This window comes from Lichenostomus cassidix, chromosome 3 (assembly GCF_008360975.1).
Source record: "Lichenostomus cassidix isolate B80296 chromosome 3, HeHo_3.0, whole genome shotgun sequence".
In the NCBI taxonomy this organism is placed as follows: domain Eukaryota; kingdom Metazoa; phylum Chordata; class Aves; order Passeriformes; family Meliphagidae; genus Lichenostomus; species Lichenostomus cassidix.
In genome coordinates, this window is record NC_139483.1 from 2,203,991 (window position 1) to 2,225,616 (window position 21,626).

At 44.4% G+C, this 21,626-nt stretch overlaps 1 long non-coding RNA gene across 3 annotated transcripts; it reads left to right on the top strand.

The window, feature by feature from the left end:
• Nucleotides 1–813: 813 nt before the first annotated feature.
• On the top strand, nucleotides 814–20,168 carry LOC146438863 (uncharacterized). Of its 3 annotated transcripts, XR_014850524.1 has the most exons (4): nucleotides 814–989; nucleotides 12,731–12,845; nucleotides 13,930–14,070; nucleotides 18,239–20,168. It is a non-coding gene; the product is annotated as an uncharacterized LOC146438863 (long non-coding RNA). The 3 variants fall into 3 exon arrangements; XR_014850525.1 differs by lacking the exons at nucleotides 814–989; nucleotides 12,731–12,845 and adding an exon at nucleotides 6,633–6,760; XR_014850526.1 differs by lacking the exons at nucleotides 814–989; nucleotides 12,731–12,845 and adding an exon at nucleotides 6,844–6,898.
• The last annotated feature ends 1,458 nt before the right edge of the window (nucleotides 20,169–21,626 follow it).

Below are 21,626 nucleotides of genomic sequence, written 5' to 3' on the forward strand. Positions count from 1 at the left end.
GTCTGTCCTGGGCTGTGCTGGGCTCAGCCAGAGACCTGCTGGGAAGGGGGAAAATCCAGGAGTCCCTTTGTGCCTGTCTGACACCAGGGAGGGATGGGGCTGGCCCAGTGCCACCCATGATCTCCTGCAGGCACTCATGGGCCTGGCTAAATCTCCTTGTGCCTTGTTAAGATCAACCCTGTGTGAGTTACAAATCTGCACAAAGAGAAATTAGAGCCCAGATTAGATTAGGGGCTGAAGGCTGGGAGCCCACAGCTGTTTGCCAAATTGCACGCTGAATTTCATTTTTGCATAGACTTTTACTGATGGCAATTTGAAGGCAGTCATTAGAGCCATCAGCCTTTGAATGAGAAATTTCAAGGGACACTTCAGGATAAATCTGCTCTTCTTCTCTAAGAAATTATTCCTGATTTGCTTTGGGCTATGGAAACCAATTACATGAATTTTGCACAATAACCTGTTTCTCCCAAACAGGGGTGGCACTCCTGGCCATAAAGGCATATTTTTCTTCCAATTAACTGTGTGGGTGTGTAAACATAAGGAAAACTGCTTTTTCAACATTAATTTAATAACCAGGAAACAATGGGAGGAAGGACTCATCATTTACAGCTAGAATTTGAAACTCTGGCCATCCTTATTCCCTTCTTCTGCAAGCCAGCTGGATTTGTGGAAACAGACAAACCCTTTCCCATTAAATCATAAATACTGCAGGTTTTATTTCTTACTGACTCCTAGGCTCCAAGATTTAGGAAAGGGCAGGATATTAATTTCCAGAGCTAAACTTGACATAAGTCACAGTGCTCTAGTTTTCATTTAAGCTTCAGGTGTGTTTTTCTTCTATTCCAGATACTCCAGAGCTGCCCTGTAATCCCTGAATCCTACTGAATTCACACCCTGGTGATATATCAATGTCAAAGGGATGAAACTGGTAATTCTGCCTGGCTGTTAAACTGCCTCGTGTCACCCTATTTCCAATGGCTGCTGTCAAGGTACGTGTTTTACCTGCTTCCAAGTGCTTTAATCTTATTATTAGTATAAAAATAAGCCATTATTAATGCTTAAAGCAATTGTTATCTTCTCTCCCTGCCAGCCTGTTCTATGTTAATATTAGTATTTCTAAACTGAGGCTTTGTACGAGTGACTCAGGCCTCCCATGTCATTAGTCTGAAAACCCTGAGAGCATTTTCTTACAACAAAAATTGCACAGGGAAGGAAGAGGGTCTTTTTATTTACCTTCAGATTTCCATCCTTGAGGATTCTGTTGCTGGGTGTTCTCAGGTCGCATGTGCAATTAGAAGCCTTAATTGGTTTTATACCAACCTTGGGATTCCTTCATTCCCCAGGAGCTGTAGGTTTCATTAAAACCACCACCCAATGTCATGAGACACGCAATTAAATTCTCGAGCTGCCAACAGAGTTGCAGAAATGGTTTGTGTAGCCAGGAGAGATAAATATGTTTGGGGAGAAGGGGCTCTGGAGTGTCTGCCAGGTTGGGATGTGCACTCCTATCCAACCAGCAGCAAAGAAATGAGGATATGGTGAGGAGAGGAGAGAGATTTTCCTTTGTTAACTGCTTTTGCATCTTGCACTGAGAAGAGGATCAATTTTTAAAAAGAGCAGCCTAGCAGAACAGTGCTGCATGCAAGAGCCATGAGTCCAGGTGTATCTTCACCTGATGTGCTCCTGAAGGCTTGAAGCACAACCAGAAGTTCCTATGAATTTGTGGAAGTCATAAGTGAGGAGCACTGGTAAGTCAGGAGGAAGAGACATGAAGAATCAAACTCACTATTTTGGACTTTCTTCTCCACCAGTATCTTAAAAAAAAAAAAAAAAAAAAGAGTGCATTGTGGAACCAAAACTCATCTAGCCACCACAAAATTCCCTTCCCTTCACAATTAGGAAAAAAAAAATCCTTCCAGGTATTGAAGAAGAGAAATCTGTGCTCCTGTCTTCCCATGGCAGGTCCTTGTGGCCTTGCACACAGAAATTTCAGGAAAGTAGGTGTCTGCCATCCAAGTAGTTGCTATTTTATTAACCCTTTTAGGCACTGGAGAGAGGTGGTCTTTTCTAAACAAGACCAATATTTGGAATAATTTCTGATTTCAATTGTAAACAAGCTTGCTGTGATTATGTAGCAGCAGCTGCTGGGAAACATGACGTAGTTTATCTGACAGGTCTTATCCCTCTCTAGGTCTAGCAGGCCAAGAGACCAAGCTTTCCTGGGGAGACCCACCACTGGAATAGCAGCCAGCTTTTCACTTTTCCTTTTTGTCCTTTCTTGTCCCCCAGCAGTGGTGCTACTTTCCTAACTAAAAGAAAAGCTGGGCATTACGGGATGCACAAGGCATGCCTGGCAGAGGTGGGAAACCTGAGATGTCCTTGCTTGACATCCTGAAGTGGAGCTAAGGAACCAAATTCCTTACATTATTGATGCCTCATTTGCTCATTAATGCCACGAAGATTTATGTGCAGGGACTTGCAGAGTGCTAATGGAATTAGCCACCTCAATCTCCCCCGTGCCATGGCAGGGAACGCTCCGGCGCTCTGCCCTCGCCTTAGTGCTGGGTGACTAATTGAGTTATTTGTGAGCTAGCAAAACTAAAAGTCCTTCATTTCTGTTGGTGGTGTTGAGGGCTTTCCAGCACCTGTCTTTTAATACCTTTACTTAAGCTGGAGTTGTAATTTGAAATACAAGATGAAAATGCTTTGATTATTTTTCCCATTCCAGTGATGGTGAGGGTCAGTGGTTTGTCAGTAAACTCTGCTGGGGTTTTTTTTTTTTTAATTAACAAAATGCCATCCTGCAGCATTCCACTTACCTCTGTTTAGTGCACAAAATCTATCTAAAAGAGCATTTTTAAAATAGATATTCTCTACGTAATAGAGAATAGCAATTGCTGGTGAAGTCCCAAATCTGCTGTTCCTGTGTATGATGTGCATCACTAGTCCAAGGCAAGGAAAATGTTCCCTCCTGTGCCTAGGAAATGAGCTGTGCTCCTCTCAAAGTGCAAGCTAAGAGAAGCCCAGGAATCTCAGCTTTTAGGGTCAGGCAGACACAGTTTTTTGAGGCTGTGGCAAAGATGGAGTGTGGAAGGACCCTCTGAAGGGGACATGAGCCTCGGGCAGAGGCTGCACTGAATGGAACCCCACAGGGGCTGGAAATTTCCATACAGAGCACAGAACAGCACTGGCTGAGCTTGGGGAGGATGAAAAGAGCAGCACAATTACTTGTGTGAAGCAGGAGCAACTTCTGGCCTGGTAGAAATGCCCAAAAGCGTAGGAAAATTCTGGAAATCACTCTGAAACCAAGATACAGCTGGGGCTGGGCAGCCTCTTGTGTGAAACCACTTCCAGGAACTGTGTTCAGGTCTGTACACAGATGCCTGGGAATGATTTATTCCCTGTGATGGGCCAGGAAAGGTGACCAGGTCAGCTGCTCCAAGCAGTATGAGGACAGCTTGTGCTTATAAGGAGAAATACAAATTCAGGACACTGGAAGTATGAGAGTCCGGAGATTAATGACAGAAAACTCTCATGTGTTTGAGAAGAGGAAAGTAAGCAGGAAAAAGGAGCCTAAATTAGGCTGCAGTTCCCTGGGCAGAACACTCAGGTTATAAATATTCTGGCAGCATTTGGAGCAGGGCTGGCTGTGCTGGTGTCTCTGTGCTGTCCTTGACAGTATCTGTGTTGCTCACACTGCTGTGCTGTGCTGACAAAGGCACCCCGGTGGTCTGGGGGCTGTGGGAGGAGGCTGTGCAGGGGTTTGGCAGCAGGACTGACTGCTGGCTCTGCTGGAGAGCTCAGGGGCTGTGCAGGATGTGAGTGCTGCCTTGGACTGAGCATTTCACTGCTCAGCTGATGCCAGGGACCTTGGGTTGAGAGAGCATCTTCCCAAAGGAGCCAAACCTTTCCACACCACCTCTGAGTCACCCTGATCTCTGGGATCAAGCTGGTGCAGGGGCTTGAGGAGAGTCATCACCATCATCCCCAGCCCCAAAGCTGAAGGGGAAGTGAGGCATGAAGAGGATAATGTGGGGTGCTGCTGTCCCAGCTGGGTGGAAGAGCAGCTCATTGTCAGGGTTAAGTCCCAGCAGATTTCAGCCTTCCAAACCCACAGCAATTGTTTTAGGGGAGCAAAGCAGTCATTGCTGTGAGGAGCTGGCACTGCAGTGAGCTCCACTCTCCCTCCCTTTGCAGAACCTTTCCGGGGGGGCTGAGGGGCGAGGGGAGGGCAGCAGTGTGTGCTGAACCAGGTCAGGCACTGGGCAGTGCTTGCTGGCCTGCACTTCATGGGGTCACTGGGAATTTCACTCACCAGCACAGCACTGCTCCTGAAGGATCCCAGCCAGCTGCTCCTGCCTGCCGTGGCGTGGGGAAATGAAAAGTGCAATCCAGCCTCTGGTTCCGATGGCAATTCTCTCTAATCTGGAATAGCTCTACCCTGGGAGGTGCCTTTAATATGATAGCAGAGCTGCTATGCCAGGGAGAATGCTTTTTTATTTGTAATGAAAAGAACTTTATTTCTGTCATAAAACATTTTAGTGCAGAGAGTTAACTGAGGTAATGTTTTTAGAAGCTGAAAATATCAGGAACACAAATAAAAGGCAACAGTGATTTCTTCTTCTTTTTTTTCTTTTTTTTTTTTTTTTATAATTTGTCTTCTCCTTTAAAGCTCCTGACAGTTCATTTCCTGGTGTCATTGTCACAACTGCAAATCTGAGTAATTCATTGGTATTTGTGTCAATCCCACGTATGCTTTCGTAAGTATTGCATGCAGTTCAGACCAAAGGAACAGTTAAACTAAAGCTGTGCTGAGCAAATCAGGCTGCAGACTGTGTGTATAGGCAGGAATAGAACCCTTTGCAAGAGCTCCACTGTGCCATCAGGTGCTCTCTGCTGGATGCAGTGTTTTTCTTGGATCATTTCTACAAAAGGCCATTTTGGGTTTTCTTTCCATATCAAACACACTATGAGACCACTGCTGATGTCCCCACAGTGTCAGTTTTTTTAATTTTAAGGAAATTTTCCAGGCCCCTCTGTCTGCTCATTCCTTGTCATGCTGATGTCACTGATGTGAATAAAATCACAATACTGAGCAGGTAACCCTAATGTCATTCAGAACTAAGATTCTTCATGTTAAACTCGAGGTTTTGGCTTAATAAATCAATAGCCTCTGAACCAACCCCATTGTTTAACCAACCAGGCTATTTCAGTGAAGGAGCCAGTGGGTTTTGGACATATCTCTTTGCAAGATGATACAGCAGTTACTGTATCATCTTATGTTATGATTATTTTTCAGGTTGGGATTCGTGCTGGGAGAGCAAGGAAAGGGCTAAAGTGTGGTGGAGTTGGGCTGGGGAGGGATTCCCAAGGGAAGTGTGGGCTGCCAAGGGACCTGAGTTGTCAGCAACTTTGGGGTCAGTGTGTTACAGTTGGGAAAAAAACAAAACCCAAAAGGATACATTGCTTATCTCTCACTCCCTCTCAACCACAGTTGCATTTGGGGCAGATGCATCCCTTTCCTGGAGCATAATTTCCAGCTCCAAGGAAACCATTAGCCATTTTCCTTAGAATATACTTTGAAATGTACAATCTATTCATTATTATTTTATCTTGAAGGAAATGGGCCATTCGTGATTTTGAAATCACAGACTTTAATGATTCCTCTCTCCATGAGAATTCATCAGGATTTATTTCATCAACTACCTAATGCACACTGTAGTCTTTGCAAACAGCAGCTGCAGTTGCATAACAGGGAAAACAGACTCCATGGACATGAAGAAAAAACCACCCTGAGTAGCAGTCTAGTCTGCAAAATCAAAAAACAGATACCAAGAGTTTAGGTAAATTGAAGCTGAAAGAAAACAAATCACTCTGCAGACCCAGGATGAATGAAAAGCCAATCTGAATATCAAATTGACCTTGCTCCAGGCAGGAATACTTTGGTATGATGTATATGCTGCCTCTGAATGTGTTGCTTACAGACAAACTAAGTGGTTTTCCTGGAACAAGAAGAAAAGGAGGTGAACACAAAGGAAATTCACGTGGAAATAAGAGCCTTAATCCCAGTGCAACCCTGATATCATTTTGGAGCCAAAACACTTCTGAGGGAAAGCAGCATTGCTTTAAGGGAAAGATGTAAGGTTTTTCTTGCTAGGAGTACTCCTTTATGCTTGCCTTCCACAGCTGCTGACACCAGTGCTAGCAAAGCTCAGGGACAGCATTAATGAACACGGGATGAGTGGGAATGAGTGTATGAGGAGTGGAGAAAAAGCATGCTGTAGGGGGACTGGGGGAGTGGGTATTGAGAGGCATATCCTGGCCTCAGTGGAGGTACCAGAAACTTTGTTATGAATGTCCACAATACTAGTGATTTCTTTCTTTCTTTTGCTCTTTCTTTGGCTCTTTCTCCCTTCCCTTCCCTTCCCTTCCCTTCCCTTCCCTTCCCTTCCCTTCCCTTCCCTTCCCTTCCCTTCCCTTCCCTTCCCTTCCCTTCCCTTCCCTTCCCTTCTTCCTTTCTTTCCTTCCTTCTTTCCTTCCTTCTTTCCTTCCTTCTTTCTTTCTTTCTTTGTTTTTTGTTTGTTTTTGTTGTTGTTTTTGTTGTTTGTTTTGGGTTTTTTTTCAACAGTGGTCCTGTTAAAGAGCTTCTGTGGCCAAGCAGCCCTCCCGAAATGCTCAGAGTGACTTGGTGTGTCACTAAACCACCCTGAGAGCCAGAACAGGAGGGAAGTCTCTTTCACCCCTAAAGTCTCATTGCCAGGTCTCATTAGTGAACTAAGTGTTCTCTTTTCTCCTAATTACACTCTGCAGACACCCCTGCAGGGTGAAGGTGCTGCTCATGGCCCCGTCAAGCTAAGTGCAGCTCCATGAAAAGCCAGCCTAGGAACAGACCTGCTGGGTGGGTGCAGAGCATAAACACCAGGGTTAAGTGAGAAAGTGGGCTGGCAGGAGCAAGAGTGGGAAGATTGTGCCTGTTAGTTACTGTTTGGTCTCAGGGGAGTTTTGCCACCAAATTCCATTAAAATGGGAGTTTCAGCCTTTAAAAGCACCAAGCATTCAGGGGCTTGTTTTGTTAAATAAGCTAGCAAAGATTGTATATTAGTCTCTGACAAGGCTACATTTGGGTGAAAACCACGCTGAATTATTTATTTTGTCATTAATGTCACAGAAACCACAGTAAGGAGAATTATATGGGCTGCAAAAGTGAGCGGCTCTAAGTCAGGTTCAAACAAATGAATTTATTCTTCAATACCAGTGGCAAGCTGCAGCTGCCTAATGCATCCAGGAGAGGATGAGAAGTGAATGGTAAATCAATGGAAAGGTTCACACCTGACTGACAGCCTTTAAATAATGTAAAGGGTCCCTGGGCACACGGCAGAGTTACACAATACATTTGAGACCAGTGGAGACACATGCAAGGAAGTGTTTGGGAAGTTTTGCTCTCACAGCTGCAAAGCTTAAAGAGCTGGAGAGGAGAGCAGCTGGAAAATGGGGTGGAAAGTGTGCTCAAAGTGTGCTTGGGCAATGAGAAAACAGAAATTTTAACATGGCCAGACTGAATTGGGTTGGCATTGGCCTTTGGTAAGGCCAGAAGGGGTCTTGTGGTGCAGAGGGCAGAGGACTCCAGGGAATGGCGCTCTCTTGAATAGCTGGGGCCAAGAGGTGAACCCAAGGCCATTTCAGGAGTGCAGGCTCAGCCCTCTCTTGAGCCACACAAGTGACACCTCTAAGCCACACCTTCAGAGTTTCCACAGCTCTGATGCTCTGCCCACCTCTTGCCAGCTGTGGAAAGACCATTCAGGGCATCCTGGAGGTTTACAGCTGTGTTTCCTCTTCCATAAAATAATCTGTGTTTTCCTGAAAAAACATCAGAAGGAGGAGGATGAGCAGAATTGGAAGTTGTATCCAGCAGATACTGCAGGTTACAGTGTGGTTCTGGAGGTCTGTGTGTTATTACAAATCCTCTCTGGACACGTGTTCAAGCTGGCTGGTACATGTGTGTGCTCTCTCTGAATTCTGAAAGGGCTGGACTTTGCATTTCTGACCCCAGAAATGCCCCTTTGATTTGTGGCTGTTTGGGGTGCTCAGAAAAGGGAAAGAGTATCAATGCCTGTGATCGGATAGATGGATGTACCTTTGTGTTGTGGTTAGTTTATGGCCATAAATTAAAACACAAGAAGTTCCACCTCAGCATCAGGGAGATCTGCCTTACCCTGAGGGTGGCAGAGCACAGGAACAGCTGCCCAGGGAAGCTGTGGAGTCTCCCTCTCTGGAGACATCCCAAACCCACCTGGATGTGTTCCTGTGTCACCTGCTCCAAGTGACCCTGCCTGGGCAGGGGGTTGGACTGGGTGATCTCCAGAGGTCCCTTCCCAAACCTAATGATTCTGTGTGTCTGTGGTTTCCCACCACACATGAGGCTGGGAGAAAGTGAGGCTTGGCAGGGCTGGTATTTGATTTGTGATTCAGCAGCAGACTTTTGGTGGGACATTAGGTGTATAGTGATTTACATGAGCTATGCAGCTTTCTGCTTTGTCATCTATGAAATTGGGAGAAGTGGCCTGAAAATTATGTAGTGATGAGAAATGTCTTAGTGGCTCTATGGTGCTGAGGAACAACTGTAATGAGGTAACAAGACTATGAAACTCTGGTTTATTGAATTCTTTCCAATGTTAATGGTTAAAATCTATGGCAACAGTATCAGAAATCCATATGGGCTTTTAAGAAGCTGAGGCACCATTTGTTCTGCAGTGAGAAATGACACCCAGTAGGAAGACAAAAAATAACTTTCCATGTAACTTTAGTGAGGATGTGCCTATCAGTTAATGAAGGTTGAGAGTTTGGTTTTGCATGTCAGGTAGTCCACAGCAGATTAGGAGGTTTATATAGAAGATTTCATGGAATAAACTGTGTATTGGAATGGTTGGGTGGAGCCTTTAAACAGGGACATCCACCAGAAGGAACTTCTGACAGCCAGGAATGGACTACTGAAATTATTGCAAACATTTTCTCAGCAATAGAAAAAGTTGAAAGTAATCATACTTCTCATTTAATGATGGGGAAAATCCTGCTTTATTTTGTTGATGAATACTAATTTTAAAAAACCCTAATTTGGTAACACCATTTGCTTCAGTGTCCTTAGACACCCCTCTGACCTTCTGAGGGAGCTATGAAAAGTCTCTCCTCTCTTCCTGGGATTTCTCCTCTTTTACCTACCACCCACCAGTCTCCTCACTTGATCTCCTTTGGCTGGCTGGCTGCTCTGAAGTTCTCCCTTGGTTTTGGTGCCTCCAGGCCATGGGGTAGGAGTTGAGCACAGCAGTGGACAGCTGAGCCCCTCTTTGATAAGGAGAGGCAGCAGGCTCTCTTCTCAGCCTGCTGGAAACCCTCAGTAGCTCCCTTTCACCATGAATTCAATATAGCAACCTAAAAGGTGTCTCCACTGGCAGGTGCCTTTTCTCTGTGTTTACTTGACTGGGTGTTGCTGTTATTTATTGCCCTACTAATTCCTGTGTCAGTGCATGTGATGTGTGCCATACATCATGGGTGACACATCACTGGTGGTTACTGTGATCTGTTCTTTTTCCTCCCTAAACCATGGACAGTGACACTGAGCAGCATGGGCCATATAGAGCCCTCAGGGACCTGTCAGCAATACTCTGGTGGAGGAGGATTTCACCAGTCACTGTTTAGTTATTCTGGCTGAGAAGTGCAGCACACTGGTTTGATTCTGCCCTGTGAACCCAGAGACAGAGCATTTGCATGACATGCAGTTACTCAGGTCAGAAAAGGTGTGATGAAGGAAAACCCTCCCAGATAACGAGCAGCAAACTGATTCTACCCAAGAGTCTCATCCATTCCACGCTGTTAGGAGTCACCTATTCCAATAAAAATTTCAGAAAGGGCATCTGAGAGGTTTGCTGGAAAGTTGAGTGTCTTGAAAACTCTGGAGTGGCTTTCTTGCAGTGGGGTAAAAAGATGATCTGGTCCCAGACCTTTTGAAAAGTGCAAGGTCCATGTGAGGGTGTGGTAACTTCCAGCCAGCTGTGTGGGGTGGAATGAAGAGAATGATTACAGTCAGATCAAGGCAGTTGGGATAACATCACTGCAGTCACTCCAGTTGTTTGTATTCCATAGAATCACAGAATGGCCTGTGTTGGGAGGGACATTAAAGCTCATCTGGTTCCAACCCCCTGCCATGGCAGGGACACCTTCCACCAGTCCAGGTTGCTCAGAGCCCCATCCAACCTGGCCTTCAACACTTCCAGGGATCCAGGGATATCCACAGCTCCTCTGGGCAACCTCTGTCAGTGCCTCACCATTCTCACAGGGAAGAATTCAATAAAAATAAGCTCATTAACCAAGATTTCTTTGTAACACTCTTCAGTAATGCTCTTGTTTCATCTGTTGGTTTTGCTTTCCTATGTTTATGCATGCACTTAGAAAAAAAAAAAAGCTCTTGAGAAATAGAAGAACATAGTTGCAGGTGCTGAAAGATATTTTTAGCCTAGTAATACTAGGCTGGTATTACCGACAAAGATATTGTTAGCACGGCCAAAACCAAGAACAGATGAGAACGGATCTGTGTTTCTTTCAAGGGAGGCTGCTCCAGACCAGAAGGCTCCTGGTACTTGTCTGGGCTGGCTGCAGAGTTTGCAACCAGTGACTTCAGCTTCCTTCTGAAGCTGAGGATATTTGGAGGCAGGCAGGAATCCCTCACCTTTTGGCTGACCTCTTCTTGGTCTTTCACAGAAACAGTGCTGCTATTGCAAAAGCCACAGTAGGTTGCTGATTTGTGATGTTCCAGGGCAGAAGGATGGGCTGAGAGCCTTTTCTCCACCAGCAGATCCCAAACACATTGTCCTGGCTTGGAGCTGCTGATCCATGATTTGGAATGATTTGCTCACCCTGAGAAACCAGACCTTCCTCCTGCAGGTGCTGTGCAGTGGGAGCTCAGCCCTCTCTGCAAGTGCAGCGAGGGAAGTGGAGAACATGAAATCATTTTTCAACCTTAGAATTTAACAGCCAGCTTGGAGAGGATAAAGCAGAGAGGGCTGTTACAGAAATAAATATGCAGGAAAGCAGGAAATTGCTTATCCCTTCCTGCCACCATCCTTCCTCAGGTCTGCTCCTGCTCTCACTGAGATCAGCTGAGATTACCCCATGGTTTCTGCTGTTGCATGAAGCCTTCAAACAGCCTCATACATCAGATGCATTTTATGCAGGTACCCCAAAATATGCCTATCCCTTTTCCTGGCAGGCTTTTGAGCTGTTCCAAGGCAGGTGCAGCACCTGGGGCAGGTTGGCAGCTGTGGGGATGGATTTGCAGCAGTCTCCTGGAGCAGAGCATGCCAGATCCAAAAGCTCCTGGGCTTGGTAACAACTACCAAGATATTCAGAGCTCTGGAGAGAGACCTAGAAGATCTGCTAGCCTGCTGAAACTGAGAGAACCCAGCTTATGAAAATGACTGGCAAAACAGGCTTTATGCATTTTTGCTTTAAATTTGACCAATCACTAAGTTTAAACTGGATGAAGTTTTATATTATTAGAGTCATCTCACTCCTTTGTGGTCAACTAAGGGCAAAAAGACACTAATTCCTTTAAATAAAATTTCAGATAGGAAAACAGGTGTCAGTACTGTATGGCCTTTTAATAAGCAAATAAGAAAAACCCAGACTAAATGCACCCAAAAGAACAAAAGTGTTTGGCAGGAATTGGCTTCCCAACAAGAACACATTGTAGTTAACTGAGGTAGAGATGAAGAATCAGGGGGAGATTCAGGTGGAGACTGAGGAGAATGCAGAAGCACGTGAGCCCAGCTTAGTGAAGAGTTTTCTTCCCTGGATTGGCAGTGACACATTTCATTTTCCAGGAATTGGAAGTGCAAATTGGCTGTAGCAGGACCTGTCCAGGTAGAATAGATTGAGCTAGACTTGATGTTAAGAGTTTTTGAGTTTGTGAGGATGAGGTTAAGAGTAATTTTGCAATTTGTGTTGGGTTGAACTTTTGCAATATGTGTTTCCCTTTTACTAGAGGGCAAGACAGAGCAGCACATGAGGAAATCTTAGAAATATTTTTTTTTAAAAAAAGATATTAAAAAGTAAAGAAACAAAACCCAGAGACAACATTTCATTTGCTCTGCGAATTCACCAAATCAGTTGCTGTGTGAATAACTTCATCTTGTAGTTGAAACTTTTCTGAAATCCACCCTTCTCCTCTCTCTTACTGCAAGGGACCCACCTGGGTAATGATGGCTGGGTTTCATCTGCTTGATTTTGGGAGTCAAAGGCATTGTTTTGTCCATGGTTTATTACTGGTGTAGGCAGTCTAAAAGTGCCCTTCATTTGTATTCCAGAATCAGCTTCCCCAGCTGGGATCTGCTCTGGAGTTGACACATGTAAAACAAAACCAAGTTGGAGCTTTTGATTTATCCATTTATTTAGTAATTGCTTCCTCTGTGTCATGGTGATCCCTGGAAGGGATGCAGTGTTGGGACCCTCCTGCCTGTCCAGTAGGTTATATTTTAAAGGAAAATGGTAAGAAGTGAGAGGTTCCCACATGTTCATGGTCCTGCTGCAAATCTCGAGGACAAATGAGATGCTAAACAGATGTTCTGGAGTTTCCTGCTGCATTTTGTAAAGCCTGGTTTCTTTGAGAGAGGCATCTTTAATGACATATTTTCCTCTGGTAACCCTCCTTCCCTTTTCCCTGTGCCCTTTTTCTCTGCAGCTTCTACCCTGTAGATGTGGCAGAACCAGGAAACCTTTTGAAGATCTTTCTCTTGGTGTGAGCCATGGAAAGCTCTGCTTGTCCACTGCCCAGTACCTCCATCCATGGGCTCAGGGTGGGTTAAGGTGAGGGTTGGGGTCAGGGCCAGGTCCCCTGGCTCCCCAGTTTTTGTTGCTGTGCTGTGCTGGAGGTGCTGTGGCACAGCCTGGGGCAGAGCAGGGCTGCTGCCTTCATCCTGTCCCTCATCACCACTCCTTTTCTTTATGGTGAGAGGAGCATTTTGTGACTAAGAGATTCATAACAGCAGCACCAGCCAAATTACTCTGCTTTCTGACTAGTCCTTCAAGCAAAATCTCTCAGATGTGACTGCCAGGGGGCTGAAATCAGTGTGGGTGTTAAACAATGTGGCTTGGCTATTTGGGTAAAACGGCCTAGTTTTGATTAGGTGGGGAATTGGAGGATAAAGGGATTTATTTTTCTCAGAATTGGGCAGAGAATAGCGATGTAAAAACCTGGATCAAATAGCTGAAGCCAGTATCTTCCCCTTGAGGCTTCCTTTCGGTTCCTTTGTAGCACATCAACCTAAAAGGAGACTTAAACTCCAGTTTCTGAAGGTTGCCGAGTGGGAGGGCAAAGAATAAAAAGGGTATTTGGAGTTCACAGATGCAGCCTCTTAGGAAATTGTGGTAACAACCTGTCATGCTTGGAGTCAATAACTCTTATGAGCCTTCTTGGTCTTTATCTAAATTATCTTCTGGCACATCTGTAATTTGACACTTGGTACAATACAGGCTCTTTAAGGTGTTCCCACTCTCCTGGTACTTAGGAGGGCAGCATGGACAGGAGGGGGGAAAAAGCTTTTTTTGCTACATTTTGCCCCAGATGTGACAACAAAAGAATAGAAAAAAAACCCCAATTTCCTTAAAGGGGAGAAAAGGCGGGGGGAGGGGAGAAGCAAGGAAAGAAGAAAGACTTGGATATTTTGTCAGATATATTTGGTTAGTATTTTTTTTTCAGAGAGCTTTTTGTTTTAATAGGCTTTGGTTAAAAGGAAAAACTTTCTTATTAAGAGTACTGCCTCTACTTGTTTTCTGTAAAATTAATATTTGCCCTGGAAAAAAATACAGCTCCTACTTTGCATGCTAATTTTGATTGCTTATCTTAGCTTCTTTTAATTTTTTAAATCAAATTATACCTAGATCCCTGTAATCCCAAATTCAAGATGAAGAAAGAACCTGAATGCTACTGCAGCTCTGCTTGATGATTTCCAAAATATCTTATGCAATATATGACTTGGAGAGAAGGCACACTTCCTTCTGTGAAAGAAAAAGGAAGAATGGGTGAGTTTTCCTGCCTCCCTGCTCCCAGAGAAAAGCTGGAACATTACAAACCTAAAGGCATCAACAGGAGAAGGTGCACAATGAGGAAATCTTTAAAAATCTTATTGTATCTAAGTAACATCCTGGGCTTTGGTGACTTGTTTCACCATTGCAGGACTTTCCCATCCCAGGCTGGTTGTGTTTGTTGTGTTGTGGTTTTTTCCAGTGGGGCACTGTGACACCAGGCAGCCACTGCCCATCTCCCAGGGTGAGAATTCCCTCCCTGGGGATATGGCAGCCCCGACTGGGAAGAGCAGCTGGAGGTTCATCAGTTGTGACATGGTGCTGGAATCAAAACCAAGAGTGCAGAAGTATGAGGCAGTTTCTGTCCCTGCTTTCAAAGGGAGAGAATTTTTCCCTGGTTGAACTGCCCCACAGCTTTGCAGACCTGCTCTGGCCAGCTCTGCACTCTTACCTAATTGCTTTCTCATTAGCATGATGCATTTTTGACGAGCTGCTCTACAAAGATCACAAGGAAGCTCTGAAGCCTTAAGCAGAGGCCGTGAAATTTTGTGTTGTATCTATTTTTTTTCTTTTTTCAGTTACTGCATTGACAGAAATGCATTAAAACTCTGAGCAACAGTGACAGAATGATCCAGGGTGAACAGGCTGAATCAATGGATAAGCAGTTCTCTAAGATTAAAAAAGGTGTTAAAATAGTCAAGCTTTGTGCTGCTTTGAAGCTCACAGGCATGACATTTTTGGTGATTTTATTACATTTTCTGTATGTTTTAGTCAAGTAGATAGTGTCAAATTCTGATAAAACAAATTCTAACATCCTGAAGTCAAATGATGATATAATGCAACATGTACAAACTGTGAACTGGGATTTTTTTCTTTTCATCCATTCAGGGTATTTTTAATACAGCTGAGAATTCAACCATGTGTGTCACTGCAATTTAGAAAGAAGATGAGGCAGGTAGGTAGTTAACTCAAAATAATTGGAAAAGATGAATACCACTTGTAAGTTCCAAAGATCTCTATATGCAGGACAGCCTATCTCCATGTGAAGGCATTTTGCTGTAATGTTCTTCATCTTCTCTGCATTTGGATTTAAAAAAATCAAATTATTTTGATACTGTGTTTCAGATGAGAAATTGCCTTTTCAGGTAGTGCAGTTTCAGGTGTATATTGCAAAGTGTAATGTTCTATCACTGTCTTGCTTAGGGGAATCTATTCTTGCCTAAATTAGTTCTGTGACGCATCATCTGGAAGTATTTCAAGGCAGAGTGGCACAAAAAAAGCTCATCTTGAAGTGTTTGGCTTCTGCACTGTGGATTTCTGAGCTCTCACCACAACAGGATCTGAACCCTTTCCAGCAGCACATTAAACACCGTGACAAACATCTGTCACGTTTTGTTTGCTTTTGCATCCTCCCCCTCTGGGGAAAAGGCAAGTGCAGCGGCATAGCCAGTTTTGGTCAGGTTCCTCTGCATGAAATTGGGTTTTTAAGCAAGATGGATTCTTCTGAATTCCAGTGAGAAAAGGCAAGGAGGAAGACATGCACGGAGCTCTTGGAGTGGCAGGCTGAAATGGTTGTGAAGTAGGGCTGGGTGGTGCTCACCTTCCTCAAACTAAGCTGGAGGAATTGCTGACCATGCTGGGATGTTGTGGATTTTCCTGAGAGCAAAGGGCAGGTGTGATCATTGCTAGATCCCAGGAAGCTGGAGTCCAGCCAGAGTCAGGGATGCCCCTCAGAACACAGCAGCACCCCTGGCAGGTGCAGCAGAGGAGTCATTCCTGGAAACTGCTGTGCCAGAGCTTTGGGCTTGCATTCCTACTTATCCACAGGTTGTCCAAAGTGAGATTTTTCTGGCTGAGAGGTGGCAAACATGACATTATTTTGGGCCTGCTGGTCCTTGTGCAGAAAGGACTTCAGCTTGAGGGAGCTTGGAAATCCAGTTCTGCTGACTCAGGTCTCAGGCTTTATCTGCATTGCTAACTGGTGATGGTTTTCTGTTAACTCACACACAAGATGAGAGGATCTCATTACAGGATCTCTTCTGTTACCAGTGCTGCTGCTCCAACACAGATTGTTTGGAGCTGGAATTTAACAGCATCAAACAGACCAAATAGTTAAATTGTCCTGAAGATTGACTCGATTTGCCAGAGGACAGAGGAGTTTTGATAGTCAATGTTAAACTACTGTGGGTATTTCCCTTTGCTCTCCATGAGAGGTGGCCAGACCCCAACCAGTGGCAATGGGAAGCCCTGGAAGCCTGGCTATTCTCACCTCTCAACATCCCTGCTCTCTGGCACAGGAATCACTGCTTTGGCCCCCAAACGTGTCAGTCAGCCACTGGCTTTGCTGTCCTGTAAAATGGCACAGTGCACAAATTTACCTGAACTCGTTCCTAAATCCTAAGCTGCTTTACAAAGTAAACTGGACACAAATCACAAACATCCTTTGTCCTTTTCAAAACCTCACACACAGCTGCTGGTACTCACTAGTCCTGGAAGAAATAGTCCAGACTTCAGGCCAGCATTTTCAGATCAATTCTACAAAAAAGGCAGTGTCCTAGGTAAAACAGTTCTCTAGCTCCTAAAACTGGGAGATCTCAGCTTCTTAAATTCTCTGTGCAATATGCAAAGCAAATATTTTCTCTGCATCATAAGCTTTATTAACGTCTTGAATTTTATTTCTTTTTATTTCTCAAAAAGCAAGCAATGACTGGCAAGCTGGGGATGATGGAACAGAAGACTGTATCAGCACCATTCTGGGGAAGAATGTGAATGTTTTTGGATAGAGACAGGAGGAGGAGACTCCCAAGGGCAGGCAATCCTCAAAGACAGACAGAAGAGGAGAGAGGAGTGAATATAAAGGCTATGCAGGCAAAAGCAAAATTTGAGATCAAACTTAGCATAAGATTAGCAAAACTCTCTGTGTTTACATCACCTGGAATGAACAGGTTGGCAGCTGGCAGCCCTCTTCACAGGGAGCAGGAAAGGTGCCCTCTTGTTTTGTGTCTTCCAGCTCAGGGCTCAGCTAAATGTTTCCAGGGATGCTTTATGATTTCCAGCTGAAGGGTACATGCTGAGCTTTAACTTACTCCTGTGGAGTCACTCCTGCTGCTTCTCCTAAATTCTTTAGTGTCTATTGCAGAGCTTTCCAGGCTGAGCTATAAACAATAAATGGTTAAAAGCCAGTGAGGAAGGAAATGGCTGGTTAACTAATCCTAGTGAAAATTGGCTCTTGATGAAGTGCAAACTCTGAGCTGCCTGTGATGGGCACCAAATTTTCTTTCAAACCATGTGTTTTTTATTTCTGCTGGTGTTGGCTACTGCAGAGTCTGATTCAGGTCAGGGGCTCTTTGTCACCAACTGCTGCACAGACACACTCAGACAGAAAAGTGGTGGTTTATGTTGTCTCTTTCTTTTCTATTTTTTAATCCTTATTAGTGGAAAAAGAAGCTAAACTTGCAAAAAGAAAACGGTGAGAGGAGAATGACATGTCTGCTGATCGTGATTATGCTCTGAGAAGCACATTGGCATAATGAAGGGAGAAATGCTAATTATGCTGTGTTCTGTTTTCACATGTTTATGACAATTAGGTATGGAAGTGGGCAGATTGTCACTGATTTTAGGCAAAGCCCCTGAGCAAGCATGAAGGAGCTTAAATGCTGACAGGAAACAGTTCATCCTTTGCTGCCCACCTCTGCATTTCCAGCAGGATGGAATTCACTGAGCAGCAGCAAAGCACAGATAGGATGTACTTGATGATGTGCCAAAAATGCTTTGGTTTGACCAGGACAACTGAAATCCAAGTATTATTAGTGACCATATGTGGTTCTTTACATTAATTGGCTTCATCCGGATTTGGTATTTGGGAGATTTGGGAAGAAGGAGTTATCTAAGGATCAGATATTAGGAAGAAATTCACTGTGAGGCACTGGCACAGGTTGCCCAGAAAAGCTGTGGGTTCCCCATCTGTGGAAGTGTTCAAGGCCAGGTTGGATGGGGCTCTGAGCAACCTGGGATAGTGGAAGATGTCCCTGCCATGGTAGAGGGTTGGAATGAGATAATCTTTAGTAATGAGATTAATTTTTAATCATTCTGTGAGTCTGTCATTTTCACTTCCTTAGTTTTCAAACCAGCCTGTGCTTCGTAAGTTTTGATGCTTTTCCCTCAGATGCCAAAAGGAAACCTGTTAGTGTTTGGACATCTGGGGGAGATGACCCAAAGCCAGCAAGATCTCCTGTTGGTTAGGCACCACCAATATCTTCTGGCCTTCTGACTAGCAGCAGTCCAGCGTCTCTCAAGTGTTTTCTCCCTATTTGTCACCCTCAAAGGCTGCCCCAGCACACAGATGGCCCCAGCTCAAGGAACGATGGAGGAAGGCAGCCAGAGCTGGGGTGGCAGCCAGCCCTGGCACTGGGGGACAGATTGAGGCATTGTGTCACCACTAAGCAGCAAGCCAAGCATGAATTCTTCTCTCCCACCACCCAACCGCCAAGTCCCCTCACTCTGGGCTGCCTGTCCCCTCTGTGGGTATCCAGGCCTGAATCTACCGGGTTTTCCATTCCTCTCCTCTTTCCCTAAAAGGTCACTTAGCCAGTTTGCATCCTTCCCTTGCAGGGCAGTGCTCTACCAGGGAAAAAGAGTGGGATGGGGGAAGCAGAGAGCATCAGCAGGATGTGACTCTTAGACACAGTTTGCCATCTCACCACCCATGGACACCCACCTCAGCGGGGTCAGGAAATCCCTGTGGATGGGCAGGGCCATTCCACAGCAATTGCATCCATCCCATCCCATCCCATCCCATCCCATCCCATCCCATCCCATCCCATCCCATCCCACCCCATCCCTGCAGCCAGCTCTCTGTGACCACAGCCTTACATTTCATTTCCAAAGAGCTGCAGAGGGGTTTTGGGTGTTACATTTTGGATTGCTGACCTGTTTGTTGAGTCAGTGCCCCACTCAGCACCAACCTGAAACACAGCTTGGGACTGTTAGCACACTTCCTAACTTCAGCTGGGCTTATGAGCCTTCAGATTCAGTTGGTTCTCTCATCGGAGTCATCGTTTACTTCAGCATAATTTTTTAAAATTCATACCCTTCCTCTCAACACACAGAGACCTCACAGAGATTTTCATGCATTTAAATGAAAAAGCTGAACAGTTCCCCTTCCTTGTTCACATTATGCAGCATTGCCCTTCTCTGTACTTTGTCCTATTTCAGAGCTGTCATGCAAATAAACCCAACTTAAAAAAAAAAAGAAAAAAGAAATCATTAAAAAATGTGCATCCAATCAGCCTTCTGTCTCTTTCTCTTGCTGTATGTACAAGGAGAAATCCCTTCTCCTCCTTGCCCTCCTCTTTCAGGTGTTTCCACTTCTTTCATAACTGTGATCCAGTATCTTTATGGTTCCCCAGTTGCCCAGGAAACAAACCCTGACTCCCTTTTCCCTGACATGTAGTATTAACTGCTCCATGAAGCCACTGTTTCCTAAAGTGTTTTATTGTGAGGGTTTTTCCTAAACTACTCGAGAAGTGGGAATTCTCCTTTCCTGTAAAATTTGTCCCTGTGCTCCTGGGACACCCCCTTTTCTTTATCCACCTCAGTGTATCTGGATGCATTTTCCACCTCCATCACTACAGTATTTGACTGAGTTTAGTATTATTTCTTTTGATCATTTGACTGTACATCCATTGGTGAATTTAAACTGCCCCATCTTCACTTTTCCCTCCTAAAACTTTAGATTATCTTGATTTTTTAGTCACACATGGAAGGTAAAATGGTCTAAATTCTAAAGATTCCTGGGATGGGGACTTTCTCAGTTTCAATACATGCATTAGCTTTTTTGTCAGAGAGGAGTGAAGAGCTGTTTTGAATTCATGGTATGTTTTTAAAGTTTCTTTCAAAGAGTACTTTTTTTTTTCTCTCCTCTCATGTTTCTCAGCAGAAACCAGCCTGCCAAACTGCTCCAGGAAGCTCTTCTGAGATGGAGACATCCATCTCTGTGTATGGTCTGTACTTGTGAAGCAGAGCACAAAGCTCTTTTTCCATTTAATCCATATTAATTATCTTTCTGCAGCTCCTCTCTAGTTTCCTCCTTCAGCCCAGGCACCAAAATCTTGTGTGGCTCCATCTTCAACAAACCAAAGTCTTTCAGTCCTCACCTGGTAAGTCAACACTCCAAAAATAAAAATAAATGAAAAGGTTTACTGCTGAAGGATTGAAGCTTTCCACGCTTGAAAACGGAGTGCCGTGGGACTGTGGACTAAGGCAGATATTTTTAGTGCCATCAATATCTCCTGGAGTTGATATCTCCCAAGACAGATGGTTGTTTCCCACAGAACGTTGTCAAATGTTTGCTCAGCCAAGATCAATTTTGTTCCAAGTCCTTTCCCACCTTCTGGTGAAATATATTTCACTTGCCAGACAAAAAAATTAAAGAAACAGCACGAAACCTTGCCGCTGTAGCGGACTGTCGTTCCCATGGCTCTCCTGTGTCCTTTAGCCCTGGGACTGACATCTCTTTCGGTGCTGAGGAGGAGGCACAGGGAAGGCTGAGTTCTGTCCACTGCTCAACAACTGCAGCACTGCTGTTAATTATAAGCCCAAGGTGAGTCTGGAGACATGGAGCCCCTTGGTGGTGTCTGTGGGGACCTTCAGCTGCAATCAGCGGGGCGCAAACGACGGTTTAAAGGGTGGCACGGAATGCATTTATTTTCTTTCCCTTGCTGGTTGCTATTTTTAGCTGAGCCTGACTTGTCACAGTGTAAGAGACACAGCTAGCTCTTTCCAAAGTACAAGTTCCCTTATAATGCCTGATTGTTGCAAGTGAGAAATTACAACAGCCAGTGCCAGCAGCAGCTTCTGGAGTCTTGCGATGAATTCCTTCCTGCTACACTGCAGCTTGCTGTGGCTCTGTATTTGAAAATTGTTAATATATGGTTGTTTTCTAGCGAGGACTTTGGCAATCCAGGCTCAGTGGGGGATCTCTCATTTTTATCGCTTCATACACAAAAATAATTCTGATTTAGTTTTGTAATTCTGAGTCCTTTTGAAAAGGCTATGAAATCAAATTCATTCTTCTGCACACTGAAAGGTACATTGGATCATCCAGAATATTCTTTCCATGTTGATCCATAATCTTTACCATTATGGATTCAGGGGCAGGTGAGGCTCTCATTGGAAGGAAAATCAATGCTATGATGCCCAAAAATTTATTTCATCCTTAATTTAGTTGTCCAAGTGATCTACTCACACCCTCCTGGCTTCTTAAACAACCCCTATATCCTCAGACTGCTTTTGCAGAACAGGATTATGGTTGGAAGAAATGTCCTTGCCTTGGTATTGTACCTCTTGTTTGGGATTTGCCTGGGATTTACGAATATTTCACCCCTAAATTTTCTTTAGGATTACAGATTCTTGATCCTTAACTCACGTAAGAGGCATTTTCAGCCTCCTCCTGACAAATGAGGAGGATAATCTTCACTGTTATCAAAGTACTATGGGTACATAACCATGTACTTCACACATATATGCCCAACTTATAACTAAATTTTTAACCT